Source organism: Pseudophryne corroboree, chromosome 3, assembly GCF_028390025.1.
Source record: "Pseudophryne corroboree isolate aPseCor3 chromosome 3, aPseCor3.hap2, whole genome shotgun sequence".
Lineage (NCBI taxonomy): Eukaryota > Metazoa > Chordata > Amphibia > Anura > Myobatrachidae > Pseudophryne > Pseudophryne corroboree.
In genome coordinates, this window is record NC_086446.1 from 647,973,971 (window position 1) to 647,995,590 (window position 21,620).

The 21,620-nt window shown below is 47.4% G+C and overlaps 1 protein-coding gene across 18 annotated transcripts in view; it reads right to left on the reverse strand.

Annotated features, from left to right (window-relative positions):
• The window catches only part of ANK3 (ankyrin 3), a 1,328,922-nt gene that overhangs the window by 875,083 nt on the left and 432,219 nt on the right, over positions 1 to 21,620 (reverse strand). The gene's annotated exons all lie outside the window — the stretch shown is intronic.

Genomic DNA, 21,620 nt, shown 5'->3' on the forward strand with positions numbered 1-21,620 from the left:
CTGTAAGTATCCTCAAGAGGGACATTACATACAGTTACACACACAGTCACACACTTATACACACATATACATACATACAGACCGTGCAGAGCCGGCCTTAGGCATAGGCAAACTAGGCAAATGCCTAGGGCATTTGATATGTTTAGGGGCTCCAGCAGCTTCTGCTAATTAAAATGATATGCGGCATGCCTATATTCTGTGTGTGACTGCGGCTGTATCTGCATACGAAATGCTACATTGCAGTGTATTCCTGGAAATCACTGTAATGTACCATTTTGTATGCAGATACAGCCGCAGTCGCACACAGAATATAGGCATGCTGCATATCATTTTAATCAGCAGAAGCTGCTTGTGCATCCTAGCCACATAGTAATGCAAATATTATGATGAATTTTCATAAACAAAAGGCGCCCGACGTTAGCAGAGCTGCCAGATGACTCATGCCAGGCATCTCCTGCAGAACTAGCGGTGGTGCTAGGGGGCACAAGCCAAAATCTTGCCTAGGGCATCATATTGGTTAGGGCCGGCTCTGAGACCGTGACCCCCTTCCAGGTCCTTCTTACCTATTAGGATGGCTGCAGGATAATCTGGATATCACTCTGGGACTGCAGCTGCTCCTCCCCCTCCTCCTCACTCCCATGCTGTTGCTGTCATACTACAGTGGGTATCTGGATGATAGATCTACAATGACTAGGTAGACAGTCAATAGGTTAACACTATATGGTCGACATGCATTAGGTTAAAAGGTACAAAAGATAGAGTGAGCTTAAGGTCGACATACACATGGTCGACATTTTTTTTTTGGGGGGGAGGGGGGGTGGTTTACATGTTTTACCAATATTTGGTTGATTTACTATCTACATGGACATCTATTGGCAATAGTAACCTTACCCAAGGTGTGGTTAGCGAAGCAAGTCTGCGGGGGTACACATTTGTGCTGATGGTGGTCACGTAACATGGAATATAGAAGATGTGGTCACCCTGTTGACCTTTTGTACCTGTTGGCCATATGTCGGTGATCTAATGACTGCCTATCTAGACACTGTAGATCAATTATACCACACCTGTGCAATGTAGCCCCGCAGTGCACTGCGCAGTTCCCTCCTGCTCTGCACTGCTGCAGCTGTGAATAAAGTATACTGCTCCGTATGAAGGCCATTCGCTGAGACTGAATAAAGGAAGCCACATATAAACATGGCTATACTTAGTACAATTTAAAATGAACAACAAATGTGCTGAACTGCTCTAAATTGCTCTGTTTGCATTTCCTTAATTGCTGTATGAGAAAGCGCTGCTCCTATTACCATCACAGAATGTCATGATGCACCCTCTTCCACTCCCCTACCAATTTTCTCACCCCCACCTTTCCAGGTTCCCACCTGTTTTGTTATTTTTACAGTTTCCAGTTTTCCCCGAAAATTTATAAAAAATAATATTTAAAACTTTACATTAAAGAAAAACAAAGCAAAAAACACACTAATCTTTAACACAAAAATATAAGATTGTAAAAATAAGAATTTACTTACCGATAATTCTATTTCTCGTAGTCCGTAGTGGATGCTGGGGACTCCGTCAGGACCATGGGGAATAGCGGCTCCGCAGGAGACAGGGCACAAAAATAAAGCTTTAGGATTAGGTGGTGTGTACTGGCTCCTCCCCCTATGACCCTCCTCCAAGCCTCAGTTAGGATACTGTGCCCGGACGAGCGTACACAATAAGGAAGGATATTGAATCCCGGGTAAGACTCATACCAGCCACACCAATCACACCGTATAACTTGTGATCTGAACCCAGTTAACAGTATGACAAACGTAGGAGCCTCTGAACAGACGGCTCACAACAATAACAACCCGAATTTGTTTGTAACAATAACTATGTACAAGTATTGCAGACAATCCGCACTTGGGATGGGCGCCCAGCATCCACTACGGACTACGAGAAATAGAATTATCGGTAAGTAAATTCTTATTTTCTCTAACGTCCTAAGTGGATGCTGGGGACTCCGTCAGGACCATGGGGATTATACCAAAGCTCCCAAACGGGCGGGAGAGTGCGGATGACTCTGCAGCACCGAATGAGAGAACTCAAGGTCCTCCTCAGCCAGGGTATCAAATTTGTAGAATTTTGCAAACGTGTTTGCCCCTGACCAAGTAGCAGCTCGGCAGAGTTGTAATGCCGAGACCCCCCGGGCAGCCGCCCAGGATGAGCCCACTTTCCTTGTGGAATGGGCCTTGACAGATTTAGGTTGTGGCAAGCCTGCCACAGAATGTGCAAGTTGAATTGTGCTACAAATCCAACGAGCAATCGTCTGCTTAGAAGCAGGAGCACCCATCTTGTTGGGTGCATACAATATAAACAGTGAGTCAGACTTTCTGACTCCCGCCGTTCTTGAAATATATATTTTCAATGCCCGGACCACGTCCAACAACTTGGAATCCTCCAAATCGTTAGTAGCCGCAGGCACCACAATAGGCTGGTTCAGGTGAAACGCTGACACCACCTTAGGCAGAAAATGAGGACGCGTCCGCAGTTCTGCCCTGTCCGTATGGAAAATCAGATATGGGCTCTTATATGATAAAGCCGCCAATTCTGATACTCTCCTGGCTGAAGCCAGGGCCAGTAGCATGGTTACTTTCCATGTAAGATACTTCAACTCCACCAATTTGAGCGGCTCAAACCAATGGGATTTGAGAAAATCCAAGACTACATTAAGATCCCACGGTGCCACTGGGAGCACAACCGGGGGCTGTATATGTAGTACTCCTTTTACAAAAGTCTGGACTTCAGGAACTGAAGCCAATTCTTTCTGGAAGAAAATCGACAGGGCCGAAATTTGAACCTTAATGGACCCCAATTTGAGGCCCATAGACAATCCTGTTTGCAGGAAATGTAGGAATCGACCCAGTTGAAATTCCTCCGTGGGGGCCTTCCTGGCCTCACACCACGCAACATATTTCCTCCAAATGCGGTGATAATGTTGTGCAGTCACCTCCTTCCTGGCTTTTACCAGTGTAGGAATGACCTCTTCCGGAATGCCTTTTTCCCTTAGAATTCGGCGTTCAACCGCCATGCCGTCAAACGCAGCCGCGGTAAGTCTTGGAATAGACACGGTCCCTGCTGAAGCAGGTCCCGTCTTAGAGGTAGAGGCCACGGATCCTCCGTGAGCATCTCTTGAAGTTCCGGGTACCAAGTTCTTCTTGGCCAATCCGGAGCCACTAGTATCGTTCTTACTCCCTTTTGCCGTATAATTCTCAGTACTTTTGGTATGAGAGGCAGAGGAGGGAACACATACACTGACTGGAACACCCACGGTGTTACCAGAGCGTCCACAGCTATTGCCTGAGGGTCTCTTGACCTGGCGCAATACCTGTCCAGTTTTTTGTTGAGGCGGGACGCCATCATATCCACCATTGGTTTTTTCCCAACGGTTCACAATCATGTGGAAGACTTCTGGATGAAGTCCCCACTCTCCCGGGTGTAGATCATGTCTGCTGAGAAAGTCTGCTTCCCAGTTTTCCACTCCCGGAATGAATACTGCTGACAGTGCTATCACATGATCTTCCGCCCAGCGAAGAATCCTTGCAGCTTCTGCCATTGCTGTCCTGCTTCTTGTGCCGCCCTGTCTGTTTACGTGGGCGACTGCCGTGATGTTGTCCGACTGGATCAACACCGGCTGACCCTGAAGCAGGGGTTTTGCCAGACTTAGAGCATTGTAAATCGCTCTTAGCTCCAGTATATTTATGTGAAGAGACATCTCCAGGCTTGACCATACTCCCTGGAAGTTTCTTCCCTGTGTGACCGCTCCCCAGCCTCTCAGACTGGCATCCGTGGTCACCAGGACCCAGTCCTGTATGCCGAATCTGCGGCCCTCTAACAGATGAGCACTCTGCAACCACCACAGAAGAGACACCCTTGTCCGTGGCGATAAGGTTATCCGCTGATGCATCTGCAGATGTGATCCGGACCATTTGTCCAGCAGATCCCACTGAAAAGTTCGTGCGTGGAATCTGCCGAATGGAATCGCTTCGTAAGAAGCCACCATCTTTCCCAGGACTCTTGTGCATTGATGCACAGACACTTTCCCTGGTTTTAGGAGGTTCCTGACAAGTTCGGATAACTCCCTGGCTTTCTCCTCCGGAAGAAACACCTTTTTCTGAACCGTGTCCAGAATCATTCCCAGGAACAGCAGACGTGTCGTCGGGGTCAACTGAGATTTTGGAAAATTCAGAATCCACCCGTGTTGTTGCAGCACTAGTCGGGTTAGTGCTACTCCGTCCTCCAGCTGTTCTCTGGACCTTGCCCTTATCAGGAGATCGTCCAAGTAAGGGATAATTAATACGCCTCTTCTTCGCAGAAGAATCATCATTTCGGCCATTACCTTGGTAAAGACCCGAGGTGCCGTGGACAATCCAAACGGCAGCGTCTGAAACTGATAATGACAGTTTTGCACCACGAACCTGAGGTACCCTTGATGTGAAGGGCAAATTGGGACATGCAGGTAAGCATCCTTTATGTCCAGGGACACCATAAAGTCCCCTTCTTCCAGATTCGCTATCACTGCTCTGAGTGACTCCATCTTGAACTTGAATTTTTGTATGTACAGGTTCAAAGATTTCAGATTTAGAATAGGTCTTACCGAGCCGTCCGGCTTCGGTACCACAAATAGCGTGGAGTAATACCCCTTTCCCTGTTGTAGGAGGGGTACCTTGACTATCACCTGCTGAGAAAACAGCTTGTGAATGGCTTCCAATACCGTCGCCCTGTCTGAGGGAGACGTTGGCAAAGCAGACTTTAGGAACCTGCGAGGGGGAGACTTCTCGAATTCCAACCTGTAACCCTGAGATACTACCTGCAGGATCCAGGGGTCCACCTGTGAGCAAGCCCACTGTGCGCTGAAATTCTTGAGTCGACCCCCCACCGCTCCTGAGTCCGCTTGTAAGGCCCCAGCGTCATGCTGAGGGCTTTGCAGAACCCTGAGAGGGCTTCTGTTCCTGGGCAGGGGCTGCTTGCTGCCCTCTCTTACCCCTTCCTCTGCCCCGAGGCAGATATGACTGTCCTTTTGTCCGCTTGTTCTTATAGGACCGAAAGGACTGCGGCTGAAAAGACGGTGTCTTTTTCTGTTGGGAGGGGGTCTGAGGTAAAAAGGTGGATTTTCCGGCAGTTGCCGTGGCCACCAGATCCGATAGACCGACGCCAAATAATTCCCCTTTATACGGCAATACTTCCATATGTCGTTTGGAATCCGCATCACCTGACCACTGTCGCGTCCATAAACTCCTTCTGGCAGATATGGACATCGCATTTACTCTCGATGCCAGAGTGCAAATATCTCTCTGAGCATCTCGCATATAAAGGAAAGCATCCTTTAATTGCTCTATAGTCAATAAAATACTGTCCCTATCCAGGGTATCAATATTTTCAGTCAGGGAATCCAACCAGACGACCCCAGCACTGCACATCCAGGCTGAGGCGATGGCTGGTCGCAGTATAACACCAGTATGTGTGTATATACTTTTTAGGGTAGTTTCCAGTCTCCTATCAGCTGGATCCCTGAGGGCGGCCGTATCAGGAGACGGTAACGCCACTTGTTTTGATAAGCGTGTGAGCGCCTTATCCACCCTAGGGGGTGTTTCCCAGCGCACCCTAACCTCTGGCGGGAAAGGGTATAATGCTAATAACTTTTTTGAAATTAGCACTTTTCTATCTGGGTTAACCCACGCTTCATCACATACATCATTTAATTCCTCTGATTCAGGAAAAACTACAGGTAGTTTTTTCACCCCCCACATAATACCCCTTTTTGTGGTACTTGCAGTATCAGAGATATGCAAAGCCTCCTTCATTGCCGTGATCATATAACGTGTGGCCCTACTTGAAAATACGTTTGTTTCATCACCGTCGACACTAGATTCAGTGTCTGTGTCTGGGTCTGTGTCGACCGACTGAGGTAAAGGGCGCTTTACAGCCCCTGACGGTGTCTGAGACGCCTGGGCAGGTACTAACTGGTTTGCCGGCCGTCTCATGTCGTCAACTGATTTTTGTAATGTGCTGACATTATCACGTAATTCCATAAACAAAGCCATCCATTCCGGTGTCGACTCCCTGGGGGGTGACATCACCATTATCGGCAATTGCTCTGCCTCCACACCAACATCGTCCTCATACATGTCGACACACACGTACCGACACACAGCAGACACACAGGGAATGCTCTTATCGAAGACAGGACCCCACTAGCCCTTTGGGGAGACAGAGGGAGAGTTTGCCAGCACACACCCAAGCGCTATAATATATATGAGAACAACCTTATATAAGTGTTGTTCCTTATAGCAGCTGAAATATATCAAAATATCGCCAAAAAATGCCCCCCCTCTCTGTTTTACCCTGTTTCTGTAGTGCAGTGCAGGGGAGAGTCCTGGGAGCCTTCCTCACAGCGGAGCTGAGCAGGAAAATGGCGCTGTGTGCTGAGAATAAGCACCGCCCCCTATTTCGGCGGGCTTTTCTCCCGGAGTTTTAGATATCTGGCATGGGTTAAATACACACATATAGCCTCAATGGCTATATGTGATGTATTCTTTTGCCATAAAGGTATTAAATATTGCTGCCCAGGGCGCCCCCAGCAGCGCCCTGCACCCTCCGTGACCGCTTGGTGTGAAGTGTGTGACAACAATGGCGCACAGCTGCAGTGCTGTGCGCTACCTTCATGAAGACTGAAGAGCCTTCTGCCGCCTGTTTCCGGACCTTCAATCTTCAGCATCTGTAAGGGGGGTCGGCGGCGCGGCTCCGGGACGAACCCCAGGGTGAGACCTGTGTTCCGACTCCCTCTGGAGCTAATGGTGTCCAGTAGCCTAAGAATCCAATCCATCCTGCACGCAAGTGAGTTGAAATTCTCTCCCCTAAGTCCCTCGATGCAGTGATCCTGTTGCCAGCAGGACTCACTGAAAATAAAAAACCTAAAAACTTTTTCTAAGCAGCTCTTTAGGAGAGCCACCTAGATTGCACCCTGCTCGGACGGGCACAAAAACCTAACTGGGGTTTGGAGGAGGGTCATAGGGGGAGGAGCCAGTACACACCACCTAATCCTAAAGCTTTATTTTTGTGCCCTGTCTCCTGCGGAGCCGCTATTCCCCATGGTCCTGACGGAGTCCCCAGCATCCACTTAGGACGTTAGAGAAATATATTATCATATTCTTCAATAGATCCCAGTTTTGTGGGAAAGTCATGGTATTTGTCGTCTGCAAGGTCAGACTGAGCCGGGGGGGGTATGGGTCGTTGGGTCGACCCAACTTAGGTCAACAGTCATTAGGTCGACCATTATAGGTTAACGTGCATTAGGTCGACAGGGACACTAGGTCGACACGGTCATTAGGTCAACATGTGCTAGGTCGACAGGTCAAAATGTCATCATGAATTTTGGACTTTTTTTGGTGTTGTTTTCTTCGTAAAGTGAGGGGGAACCCCAATAAGTGCACCGTGTCCCCTCGCATGGGTCGCTTCGCTCGCCAATTGTAGTCCACGTGGATCGTAAAGTATGAAAAAGTCCAAAAAATTTTTGAAAAAGTGAAAAACTCATATCGACCTTTTGACCTGTCGACATAGCACATGTCAACCTAATGACCATGTCGACTTAGTGTCCCTATCGACCCATAGTGGTTGACCTAATGAGTGTCGACCTAAGTTGGGTCGACCTAACGACTGTATCCCGTCAGGGACACAATAAATTACAGATGTGTCCTCATACACCTAGCCTCAATAAGCCATACAGTACAGATGTGTAAATGTATTACCAGACATTGATCATGCCAGTAATTCTCTTCCTGTTTCACCTCTACACCAAGACAAAGCAGGAAGCAATAGCAACAGGATGTATCATCTGAAAACTCCCCCCTCTGGCAATCGCTGCCTGCCCCCCCAGCAGTGCATCAGCCTAGTGCTGGTGCGCTGTGTCTCCTCTCCTTTCCAGCTCTAGTGCGCATGTGCGAGATCTTGCTACCACCGTGAAATGGTAGATGCTAGAATCAAGTGGCCTAAAGGACCTATGATGTCAGGGTGAGGAGCCACATCATCAGGGGGAGGAGCTAGGCCAGCGGGATAGTTCTTCTACTATCCACGCCTCCAACTACTACCATTAGTAACCTGGTGGTGAGCGGAGCGAGCCACCGAGCCTGAAGCGTGGCCAGGGTACATTTCGGGTACCCTGTTCGGCCATGGCCCCTCCCACTGGTGACGTCAGAGGTCCCTTACCCAACTTGGATTTAGAACTAATCATCGTGAAATCTCCCGTGTCCAGTCTGGAGGCAGCAGCCAGGTAAGAGTGACTGTGTATGGGGGAATGACGCGTGCAGCTGTTGAAACTGATAGATGCACGTGTCAGGGGTGGTCTTCAGTATGCCGACTGTCGGGATCCCGGCGCACAGTATACCGGCGCTGGAATCCCGACAGCCGGCATACCGACACTTTTTCTCCCTCGTGGGGGTCCACGACCCCCCTGGAGGGAGAATAAAATAGCGTGGCACGCGTAGCATGCCACTATGCCCGCAAGGGGCTCATTTGTGCTCACCACGCTGTCGGTATGCCTGCGGTCGGGCTCCCGGCGCCGGTATGCTGGTTGCCGGGAGCCCCCGTCCGCCGGCATATCATACTACACCCCGTGTCGGAACGGTCTGTGCCACTGACTGTTCTTACACTGCCCCGCACATTGGTGCACTATCTTACAGATAACAGGGCTTATAATGCTCACACCACCGCTGTAATACATAGGGGAGAAGCGTTATCAGTGCACGTAATGTGTGCTGCTACCACTTCTCCCCCATAACGGAGGATAATACTATTGTTACTATTCAGTTCAATTAGAGTTGTGTCTTCTAATAAAATGATACAATGGCGACGCAGTAAGAGTGCCAAACCTTTAAAACTGTATCGGCTCTACTCACAGGCTAGACGGTGAGGCTGCGCAACGATCGCGGCAAAACAGTGTCAAAGCTTTGTAAGTGACATGTATAGACGCCGCCTCCACTTACACGGCTTTTAAGTTGAATACCCCAGCTGGTTCTCCCATGTTACCAGCCTATAATAGAAGGATGTCCCCTCTTTCACATTTGTCTATCATGCCCTTTGTTCCTTCTGTTCTTGTATTTGTCCCAATCCTCTCACCTGGCCCCACTTATTATCTATGTAACCCTGCCTTGTACATTTCTAACCACACAGTTTGCTTAGGATTTAACCCCCAAAGAGCTACAAAATGATATCACCTTGCAATACTCCAGCAAGAATTTACAGCAATGAAAGGCATCTATATTTGCACATGACATCATTACATAGCACTCTCTGATAATTTATTGCCAAACGGGCAATGCTGCAAGTAAGATGGAGAAATCTCCCTGACTACTGCTTCCAACAGTGACTAGCAACCTCTATCCATATAGTGCCCAATGCCTCTAAGGGGGAGTTTTGACCCCCAGGGGATTAGAACTCTGCACAAGGTGAGTGTAGCTTCAACGGTCTGCTAAGGAGTAGGGAGGAATGTGTTCAAACATGACAAAGAACAGGCTGATTCATTAGTCCTATGTACTGTACCATACGCTTCTAAATAGATTTTAGGGAGTAAATATACTATGAATTGTACACTATATTTAAAAAAGTGTGCTGCGCTCTTCTAAAGCAGCTCCATATTGGTATAATAATGTTTAAATGTAAAATTACGGAGCGCTATGATGGTGATAATGTTGTACTGTTTGGGTCAAATGCTGAAAAAAAGAATTCTGGTTAGTAAAATAATGTTTAAGCTCTTTTGGTGATTTTGCTTAAAAAGTCCCAATGGCATGGAATCAGTCCGCTTTCACCAACACTATTGTGATGGCCCAGGTGGGCGATCTAAGTTTCCCTACCCTATCTCCGGTCCTCTGGTTGTAGTAGCGAGTGTTCAAACTCCTGCCGGCGTCTTTCTCTCCTTAACCGGAAGTTCAGACGGCACTGCAAACGTCACTTCCCGACTCCATAAAAATAGCGCTGATTCTCCGTTGCCACATCAAAGACCAACGCTAATTGGAAATTGCCCTCAGTGAGCGTTGGTCTTTGATGTGGCAACGGAGAATTAGCGCAATTTTTATGGAGTCCCTCTAACCATCTGTGCTTGACCGTTTGTGATTGAAAAACTCCACGTGGGTCCTGTTTGGAGAGTCGGGAAATGACGTTCCGCAGTGCCGTCCGAACTTCCGGTTAAAGAGCTTAAACATTATTTTACTAACCAGAATTATTTTTTTCAGCATTTGACCCAAACAGTACAACATTATCACCATCATAGCGCTCCGTAATTAGACTATGAATTGTGTTAGGTCGAGAACACTCTAGGCATCACTGTGTTATGTGTCAGTTTTTCTTGATCAAACAGACAAATTTACTAAGAATCATATTTCCCAGAATCGTGTTTTTCAATGGTCTTTGCAATCATGTTTGCTCGTGTTCAAGTTCAGCCACATTGGGCCGAAACCATGAGACCTGCGTGTGAAGCTGCACTCCCCCTCAAAGAAAACAAGTATAATCAGCCAGTAGCTATGAGCCAGTCCTCTTTTCCAATAGGCATCCAGGGGTCTATAAAAAAAAAAGAAAAACTGTTCTTATGAAACAGTGGACATGTAGACACTGATCTGTGCATGCTTCTGTAAAACACGCTGCTCAAAGCCAGTGGCGCCAAGAACGGGGGGGGGCAGATACTCTTTAATCAGGCTCGCCCCCCCGGGTCCCGCCGCCCCTCCCCCTTTACCGTCGCCGAAAGCTGGACAGGAGAGAGAGAGCACAGGCTGCCACTGCAACAGCCGCTCTCCCCGGCCCAGCACACGCTGCTCAGTGTTGTGTGCTGAGCTGGGGAGAGAGGCAGCTGTAGCGGCAGCCTGTCTTTTCTTTCTCCCTGCTTGGGTGGGGGAGCGAACGATCGCAACCCGCGGCCCTGGACACTGGTGCCCCCCCTGTGTGGCACGTGTGGCTGCATGCAGCATATAATCTTTTTATTTATTTTTTTATGGAGGGGGTCTGACCACGGCTCCTCCATTTGTCCATGCCACCTCCTTGTACCAGGGCCCGCCAGAACTGTCAGCACACTTGCTCAAAGCCAGGGCTATTTGATTCTTCTATTTTGGTCCAGGTGTCCTCTGTATTCTATTGTGTTTTTACATAGAATTCTTAATACTTATCCGTGAGTTGTATACCTGTCTATAGAAAGTACTTGCAAGTTGGTTTGATGGCCAATTGAATTCTATTTGCATGTTTGGTTGTCTATTTTTACTCGGATCGTCTTTTTATGCGCGTGTTTGCTTTTAGTAGATCTTGATCAAATATGGTTTTTAGTCAATTTACCCCTAGGTCTCTATGGGAGAGATTTCTCATATCTTGAAGGGAGATAAAGTTGCTCATACTAAACAATCAGCTTATCACTTTATCTTTCTCCAAGATTTGAGGAATCTCCCCCGTATATGAGACATTTTACATTTCTGCTGAAACAAGGCAAAAATCACATTTTGAATGTAAAAGAAACTTATAAACCCCATAATCCAGCAGGTGCATCACACGTGCCTGGTAAATAACTAAGCAGGCGGTGTTTTAAAATGTCAACAGCTCAGGAGCTGCTGAATATTTTATAGATGATGTTATTTCAGAATCTGATTATTCCAACAGTGCCAATAATTATCCAGAATCACACCATTATTATTCCCAGTCAGTCAATGTTATAGACTGTACAGTAAGGGTAGAGTTATGTTTCAGAACTTTTTTTTTTTAATATTAAAATACATTTGACATGTCAAGACTTTATTTCATCACTTAGATTAGAAATACAGGTATGAGAGACACAAGTATGTTTTATTCACTTAGCACCATGATAGTGGAAAGGATCAGAAACACTCAATAAAAAAGGATGTAGGATTAAAGATTTTACAGTCTTACGCAGTAGCGGGAGACAGGTGAGGGGGTAGAACATCAGTGTACACAGGGTGGGCGTTTGCTGAGACAATGCTGACGACTTAAGCATGGATGATTTACGTTTTGTATGAAATACACAAATGGAAAATACTTGAAGTGAAACAGATCGAAATCCCACAGTTAAGAAGTTGAAATAAAATAATTTAATGAGTAATTCTGCCTTAAACATACTTCCCTATGTAGGCTTAATAATCCACATTCCAGCTTTTGGGAAGTGTGACGCAGTATCTACTGGTGTGCAAGACAATGCAGGGGGTTTACTGGGAAGAGGGTAGCTCCAAAATGACACTGTCACGACTAGAGATGAGCGGGTTCGGTTTCTCTGAATCCGAACCCGCCCGAACTTCATGTTTTTTTACACGGGTCCGAGCGACTCGGATCTTCCCGCCTTGCTCGGTTAACCCGAGCGCGCCCGAACGTCATCATCACGCTGTCGGATTCTCGCGAGGCTCGGATTCTATCGCGAGACTCGGATTCTATATAAGGAGCCGCGCGTCGCGGCCATTTTCACACGTGCATTGAGATTGATAGGGAGAGGACGTGGCTGGCGTCCTCTCCGTTTAGAAATTAAAATAGATAGGAGAGTGAGAGTGAGACACTTCATTTACTTACTGGAGCTTAGGAGGAGTTATACTAGTGACTGATGACCAGTGACCTGACCACCAGTGCAGTTTTATAATTTATTATTATTTAATAATCCGTTCTGTTCTTGTTCTCTGCCTGAAAAAAACGATACACAGTGACTCAGTCACACTCACATACCATATCTGTGCTCAGCCCAGTGTGCTGCATCATCTATGTATAATATCTGACTGTGCTCACACAGCTTAATTGTGGGGGAGACTGGGGAGCAGTTATAGGTTATAGCAGGAGCCAGGAGTACATATTAAACAGTGCACACTTTTGCTGCCAGAGTGCCACTGCCAGTGTGACTGACCACTGACCACTGTGACCAGTGACCTGACCACACTGACCACCAGTATAGTATATTGTGATTGTCTGCCTGAAAAAGTACACTCGTCGTGTGACTTGTGTGGTGTTTTTTTATTCTATAAAAATTAAAAAAACTCATTCTGCTGACAGACAGTGTCCAGCAGGTCCGTCATTATATAATATATACCTGTCCGGCTGCAGTAGTGATATATATATATATATATATTATATCATTATTTATCATCCAGTCTATACTAGCAGCAGACACAGTACGGTAGTTCACGGCTGTAGCTACCTCTGTGTCGGCACTCGGCAGTCCATCCATAATTGTATACCACCTACCCGTGGTTTTTTTTTTCTTTCTTCTTTATACATACTACATCTCATTATCATCCAGTCTATATTAGCAGCAGACACAGTACAGTACGGTAGTCCACGGCTGTAGCTATCTCTGTGTCGGCACTCGGCAGTCCATCCATAATTGTATACCACCTACCCGTGGTTTTTTCTTTCTTTCTTCTTTATACATACTACATCTCATTATCAACCAGTCTATATTAGCAGCAGACACAGTACAGTACGGTAGTCCACGGCTGTAGCTACCTCTGTGTCGGCACTCGGCAGTCCATCCATAATTGTATACCACCTACCCGTGGTTTTTTTTTCCTTTCTTCTTTATACATACTACATCTCATTATCAACCAGTCTATATTAGCAGCAGACACAGTACGGTAGTTCACGGCTGTAGCTACCTCTGTGTCGGCACTCGGCAGTCCATCCATAATTGTATACCACCTACCCGTGGTTTTTTTTTTCTTTCTTCTTTATACATACTACATCTCATTATCATCCAGTCTATATTAGCAGCAGACACAGTACAGTACGGTAGTCCACGGCTGTAGCTACCTCTGTGTCGGCACTCGGCAGTCCATCCATAATTGTATACCACCTACCCGTGGTTTTTTTTTTCTTTCTTCTTTATACATACTACATCTCATTATCATCCAGTCTATATTAGCAGCAGACACAGTACAGTACGGTAGTCCACGGCTGTAGCTACCTCTGTGTCGGCACTCGGCAGTCCATCCATAATTGTATACCACCTACCCGTGGTTTTTTTTTTCTTTCTTCTTTATACATACTACATCTCATTATCATCCAGTCTATATTAGCAGCAGACACAGTACAGTACGGTAGTCCACGGCTGTAGCTATCTCTGTGTCGGCACTCGGCAGTCTATCCATAATTGTATACCACCTACCCGTGGTTTTTTTTTCTTTCTTCTTTATACATACTACATCTCATTATCAACCAGTCTATATTAGCAGCAGACACAGTACAGTACGGTAGTCCACGGCTGTAGCTACCTCTGTGTCGGCACTCGGCAGTCCATCCATAATTGTATACCACCTACCCGTGGTTTTTTTTTTCTTTCTTCTTTATACATACTACATCTCATTATCATCCAGTCTATATTAGCAGCAGACACAGTACAGTACGGTAGTCCACGGCTGTAGCTACCTCTGTGTCGGCACTCGGCAGTCCATCCATAATTGTATACTAGTATCCATCCATCTCCATTGTTTACCTGAGGTGCCTTTTAGTTGTGCCTATTAAAATATGGAGAACAAAAATGTTGAGGTTCCAAAATTAGGGAAAGATCAAGATCCACTTCCACCTCGTGCTGAAGCTGCTGCCACTAGTCATGGCCGAGACGATGAAATGCCAGCAACGTCGTCTGCCAAGGCCGATGCCCAATGTCATAGTACAGAGCATATCAAATCCAAAACACCAAATATCAGTAAAAAAAGGACTCCAAAACCTAAAATAAAATTGTCGGAGGAGAAGCGTAAACTTGCCAATATGCCATTTACCACACGGAGTGGCAAGGAACGGCTGAGGCCCTGGCCTATGTTCATGGCTAGTGGTTCAGCTTCACATGAGGATGGAAGCACTCAGCCTCTCGCTAGAAAACTGAAAAGACTCAAGCTGGCAAAAGCACCGCAAAGAACTGTGCGTTCTTCGAAATCCCAAATCCACAAGGAGAGTCCAATTGTGTCGGTTGCGATGCCTGACCTTCCCAACACTGGACGTGAAGAGCATGCGCCTTCCACCATTTGCACGCCCCCTGCAAGTGCTGGAAGGAGCACCCGCAGTCCAGTTCCTGATAGTCAGATTGAAGATGTCAGTGTTGAAGTACACCAGGATGAGGAGGATATGGGTGTTGCTGGCGCTGGGGAGGAAATTGACCAGGAGGATTCTGATGGTGAGGTGGTTTGTTTAAGTCAGGCACCCGGGGAGACACCTGTTGTCCGTGGGAGGAATATGGCCACTGACATGCCTGGTGAAAATACCAAAAAAATCAGCTCTTCGGTGTGGAAGTATTTCAACAGAAATGCGGACAACAGGTGTCAAGCCGTGTGTTGCCTTTGTCAAGCTGTAATAAGTAGGGGTAAGGACGTTAACCACCTCGGAACATCCTCCCTTATACGTCACCTGCAGCGCATTCATAATAAGTCAGTGACAAGTTCAAAAACTTTGGGCGACAGCGGAAGCAGTCCACTGACCAGTAAATCCCTTCCTCTTGTAACCAAGCTCACGCAAACCACCCCACCAACTCCCTCAGTGTCAATTTCTTCCTTCCCCAGGAATGCCAATAGTCCTGCAGGCCATGTCACTGGCAATTCTGACGAGTCCTCTCCTGCCTGGGATTCCTCCGATGCATCCTTGCGTGTAACGCCTACTGCTGCTGGCGCTGCTGTTGTTGCCGCTGGGAGTCGATGGTCATCCCAGAGGGGAAGTCGTAAGCCCACTTGTACTACTTCCAGTAAGCAATTGACTGTTCAACAGTCCTTTGCGAGGAAGATGAAATATCACAGCAGTCATCCTACTGCAAAGCGGATAACTGAGGCCTTGGCATCCTGGGTGGTGAGAAACGTGGTTCCGGTATCCATCATTACTGCAGAGCCAACTAGAGACTTGTTGGAGGTACTGTGTCCCCGGTACCAAATACCATCTAGGTTCCATTTCTCTAGGCAGGCGATACCGAAAATGTACACAGACCTCAGAAAAAGAGTCACCAGTGTCCTAAAAAATGCAGCTGTACCCAATGTCCACTTAACCACAGACATGTGGACAAGTGGAGCAGGGCAGGGTCAGGACTATATGACTGTGACAGCCCACTGGGTAGATGTATGGACTCCCGCCGCAAGAACAGCAGCGGCGGCACCAGTAGCAGCATCTCGCAAACGCCAACTCTTTCCTAGGCAGGCTACGCTTTGTATCACCGGTTTCCAGAATACGCACACAGCTGAAAACCTCTTACGGCAACTGAGGAAGATCATCGCGGAATGGCTTACCCCAATTGGACTCTCCTGTGGATTTGTGGCATCGGACAACGCCAGCAATATTGTGTGTGCATTAAATATGGGCAAATTCCAGCACGTCCCATGTTTTGCACATACCTTGAATTTGGTGGTGCAGAATTTTTTAAAAAACGACAGGGGCGTGCAAGAGATGCTGTCGGTGGCCAGAAGAATTGCGGGACACTTTCGGCGTACAGGCACCACGTACAGAAGACTGGAGCACCACCAAAAACTACTGAACCTGCCCTGCCATCATCTGAAGCAAGAAGTGGTAACGAGGTGGAATTCAACCCTCTATATGCTTCAGAGGTTGGAGGAGCAGCAAAAGGCCATTCAAGCCTATACAATTGAGCACGATATAGGAGGTGGAATGCACCTGTCTCAAGCGCAGTGGAGAATGATTTCAACGTTGTGCAAGGTTCTGATGCCCTTTGAACTTGCCACACGTGAAGTCAGTTCAGACACTGCCAGCCTGAGTCAGGTCATTCCCCTCATCAGGCTTTTGCAGAAGAAGCTGGAGACATTGAAGGAGGAGCTAACACGGAGCGATTCCGCTAGGCATGTGGGACTTGTGGATGGAGCCCTTAATTCGCTTAACAAGGATTCACGGGTGGTCAATCTGTTGAAATCAGAGCACTACATTTTGGCCACCGTGCTCGATCCTAGATTTAAAGCCTACCTTGGATCTCTCTTTCCGGCAGACACAAGTCTGCTGGGGTTGAAAGACCTGCTGGTGAGAAAATTGTCAAGTCAAGCGGAACGCGACCTGTCAAGATCTCCTCCTTCACATTCTCCCGCAACTGGGGGTGCGAGGAAAAGGCTCAGAATTCCGAGCCCACCCGCTGGCGGTGATGCAGGGCAGTCTGGAGCGACTGCTGATGCTGACATCTGGTCCGGACTGAAGGACCTGACAACGATTACGGACATGTCGTCTACTGTCACTGCATATGATTCTCTCAACATTGAAAGAATGGTGGAGGATTATATGAGTGACCGCATCCAAGTAGGCACGTCACACAGTCCGTACTTATACTGGCAGGAAAAAGAGGCAATTTGGAGGCCCTTGCACAAACTGGCTTTATTCTACCTAAGTTGCCCTCCCACAAGTGTGTACTCCGAAAGAGTGTTTAGTGCCGCCGCTCACCTTGTCAGCAATCGGCGTACGAGGTTACATCCAGAAAATGTGGAGAAGATGATGTTCATTAAAATGAATTATAATCAATTCCTCCGCGGAGACATTGACCAGCAGCAATTGCCTCCACAAAGTACACAGGGAGCTGAGATGGTGGATTCCAGTGGGGACGAATTGATAATCTGTGAGGAGGGGGATGTACACGGTGATATATCGGAGGATGATGATGAGGTGGACATCTTGCCTCTGTAGAGCCAGTTTGTGCAAGGAGAGATTAATTGCTTCTTTTTTGGTGGGGGTCCAAACCAACCCGTCATATCAGTCACAGTCGTGTGGCAGACCCTGTCACTGAAATGATGGGTTGGTTAAAGTGTGCATGTCCTGTTTATACAACATAAGGGTGGGTGGGAGGGCCCAAGGACAATTCCATCTTGCACCTCTTTTTTCTTTAATTTTTCTTTGCGTCATGTGCTGTTTGGGGAGGGTTTTTTGGAAGGGCCATCCTGCGTGACACTCCTAGATGGGCCCGGTGTTTGTGTCGGCCACTAGGGTCGCTTATCTTACTCACACAGCTACCTCATTGCGCCTCTTTTTTTCTTTGCGTCATGTGCTGTTTGGGGAGGGTTTTTTGGAAGGGCCATCCTGCGTGACACTGCAGTGCCACTCCTAGATGGGCCCGGTGTTTGTGTCGGCCACTAGGGTCGCTTATCTTACTCACACAGCTACCTCATTGCGCCTCTTTTTTTCTTTGCGTCATGTGCTGTTTGGGGAGGGTTTTTTGGAAGGGCCATCCTGCGTGACACTGCAGTGCCACTCCTAGATGGGCCCGGTGTTTGTGTCGGCCACTAGGGTCGCTTATCTTACTCACACAGCTACCTCATTGCGCCTCTTTTTTTCTTTGCGTCATGTGCTGTTTGGGGAGGGTTTTTTGGAAGGGACATCCTGCGTGACACTGCAGTGCCACTCCTAGATGGGCCCGGTGTTTGTGTCGGCCACTAGGGTCGCTTATCTTACTCACACAGCTACCTCATTGCGCCTCTTTTTTTCTTTGCGTCATGTGCTGTTTGGGGAGGGTTTTTTGGAAGGGACATCCTGCGTGACACTGCAGTGACACTCCTAGATGGGCCCGGTGTTTGTGTCGGCCACTAGGGTCGCTTATCTTACTCACACAGCTACCTCATTGCGCCTCTTTTTTTCTTTGCGTCATGTGCTGTTTGGGGAGGGTTTTTTGGAAGGGACATCCTGCGTGACACTGCAGTGCCACTCCTAGATGGGCCCGGTGTTTGTGTCGGCCACTAGGGTCGCTTATCTTACTCACACAGCTACCTCATTGCGCCTCTTTTTTTCTTTGCGTCATGTGCTGTTTGGGGAGGGTTTTCTGGAAGGGCCATCCTGCGTGACACTGCAGTGCCACTCCTAGATGGGCCCGGTGTTTGTGTCGGCCACTAGGGTCGCTTATCTTACTCACACAGCTACCTCATTGCGCCTCTTTTTTTCTTTGCGTCATGTGCTGTTTGGGGAGGGTTTTTTGGAAGGGACATCCTGCGTGACACTGCAGTGACACTCCTAGATGGGCCCGGTGTTTGTGTCGGCCACTAGGGTCGCTTATCTTACTCACACAGCTACCTCATTGCGCCTCTTTTTTTCTTTGCGTCATGTGCTGTTTGGGGAGGGTTTTTTGGAAGGGACATCCTGCGTGACACTGCAGTGCCACTCCTAGATGGGCCCGGTGTTTGTGTCGGCCACTAGGGTCGCTTATCTTACTCACACAGCTACCTCATTGCGCCTCTTTTTTTCTTTGCGTCATGTGCTGTTTGGGGAGGGTTTTTTGGAAGGGACATCCTGCGTGACACTGCAGTGCCACTCCTAGATGGGCCAGGTGTTTGTGTCGGCCACTAGGGTCGCTTAGCTTAGTCATCCAGCGACCTCGGTGCAAATTTTAGGACTAAAAATAATATTGTGAGGTGTGAGGTATTCAGAATAGACTGAAAATGAGTGGAAATGATGGTTTTTGAGGTTAATAATACTTTGGGATCAAAATGACCCCCAAATTCTATGATTTAAGCTGTTTTTTTAGGTTTTTTGGAAAAAAACACCCGAATCCAAAACACACCCGAATCCGACAAAAAAAATTCGGTTAGGTTTTGCCAAAACGCGGTCGAACCCAAAACACGGCCGCGGAACCGAACCCAAAACCAAAATACAAAACCCGAAAAATTTCCGGCGCTCATCTCTAGTCACGACCCCAGCATAATGTGATCGTGCTCCATCTTGTAGAGGATGTGGTCACAAATAACCCCACATAACAAAGTTACCTTGATTTTCTTGGGACACCCTGATTCATGGACTGCAAAAGGGACAGAATTTTGACCAACAGTAGATGTTTCTGGGTGGAGTTTGGACAAACTAGATGAATTAGGGTGGGGCCTATTTTGTTTCCATTTGACATGTGTAAATGTTGTGAAGTATTTGCTAAAAAAGATACTTACCTCAAAAATCTTGTGTCACTTTAAACATACCTTCCAACCTTCTGAAGTTTGTTATTTGAAATGTGTATACCACAGGCAGTGGCGGTTCTAGGTGTGGGCAAGCAGGGCGCCAAAAAGTCTAGAATCGGACCCATGGTCGGACTGGTCTACAGGGGCAACCCCCAATGGGCGCTTTTGTTTTGGGGGGAAGGTGTTGGCACACTCCCTCCTCTAGGGATCAGATTTGCACTTGTAATATACATTATATATGTTACATTATACTGCACATTGGTATAATTTCTACAGTGCAATGCTGTTATTAATCTGGTACCTTATCCTGCATGCACTAGCATTATTTACTATATATATGTATATCAAGGGGCCCAGACCATGCACTAATGGTTAGCCAAGTCTCTAAACATGGGCCCCTACCACTGCATTTCCCCGGTGGAACCTTTATGCTCCAGTCCGACACTCATCGGCCCTGACCACAGGGGAAAAAAGATTTTACTCACCGGTAAATCTATTTCTCGTAGTCCATAGTGGATGCTGGGACTACTTAAGGACCATGGGGAATAGCGGCTCCGCAGGAGACTGGGCACAACTAAAAGAAAGCTTTTGGTCTACCTGGTGTGCACTGGCTCCTCCCTCTATGACCCTCCTCCAGACTTCAGTTAGGATACTGTGCCAGGAAGAGCTGACACAATAAGGAAGGATTTTGAATCCCGGGTAAGACTCATACCAGCCACACCAATCACACCGTATAACTCGTGATACTATACCCAGTTAACAGTATGAACAATAACTGAGCCTCTCAACAGATGGCTCAACAATAACCCTTTAGTTAAGCAATAACCATATACAAGTATTGCAGACAATCCGCACTTGGGATGGGCGCCCAGCATCCACTACGGACTACGAGAAATAGATTTACCGGTGAGTAAAATCTTATTTTCTCTGACGTCCTAAGTGGATGCTGGGACTCCGTAAGGACCATGGGGATTATACCAAAGCTCCCAAACGGGCGGGAGAGTGCGGATGACTCTGCAGCACCGAATGGGCAAACTCTAGGTCCTCCTCAGCCAGGGTGTCAAACTTGTAGAATTTAGCAAATGTGTTTGACCCCGACCAAGTAGCTGCTCGGCAAAGTTGTAGAGCCGAGACCCCTCGGGCAGCCGCCCAAGAAGAGCCCACCTTCCTCGTGGAATGGGCTTTCACTGATTTAGGATGCGGCAGTCCAGCCGCAGAATGTGCAAGCTGAATCGTACTACAGATCCAGCGAGCAATAGTCTGCTTTGAAGCAGGAGCACCCAGCTTGTTGGGTGCATACAGGATAAACAACGAGTCAGTTTTCCTGACACTAGCTGTCCTGGAAACATCAATTTTCAGGGCCCTGACTACGTCCAACAACTTGGAAGCCTCCAAGTCTTTAGTAGCCGCAGGCACCACGATAGGTTGGTTCAAATGAAAGGCTGATACCACCTTAGGGAGAAACTGGGGACGAGTCCTCAATTCTGCCCTATCCATATGGAAAATTAGATAAGGGCTTTTACATGACAAAGCCGCCAATTCTGACACACGCCTGGCCAACAGCATGACCACTTTCCACGTGAGATATTTTAATTCCACGGTTTTAAGTGGCTCAAACCAATGTGACTTTAGGAAATCCAACACCATGTTGAGATCCCAAGGTGCCACTGGAGGCACAAAAGGGGGCTGAATATGCAGCACTCCCTTAACAAAAGTCTG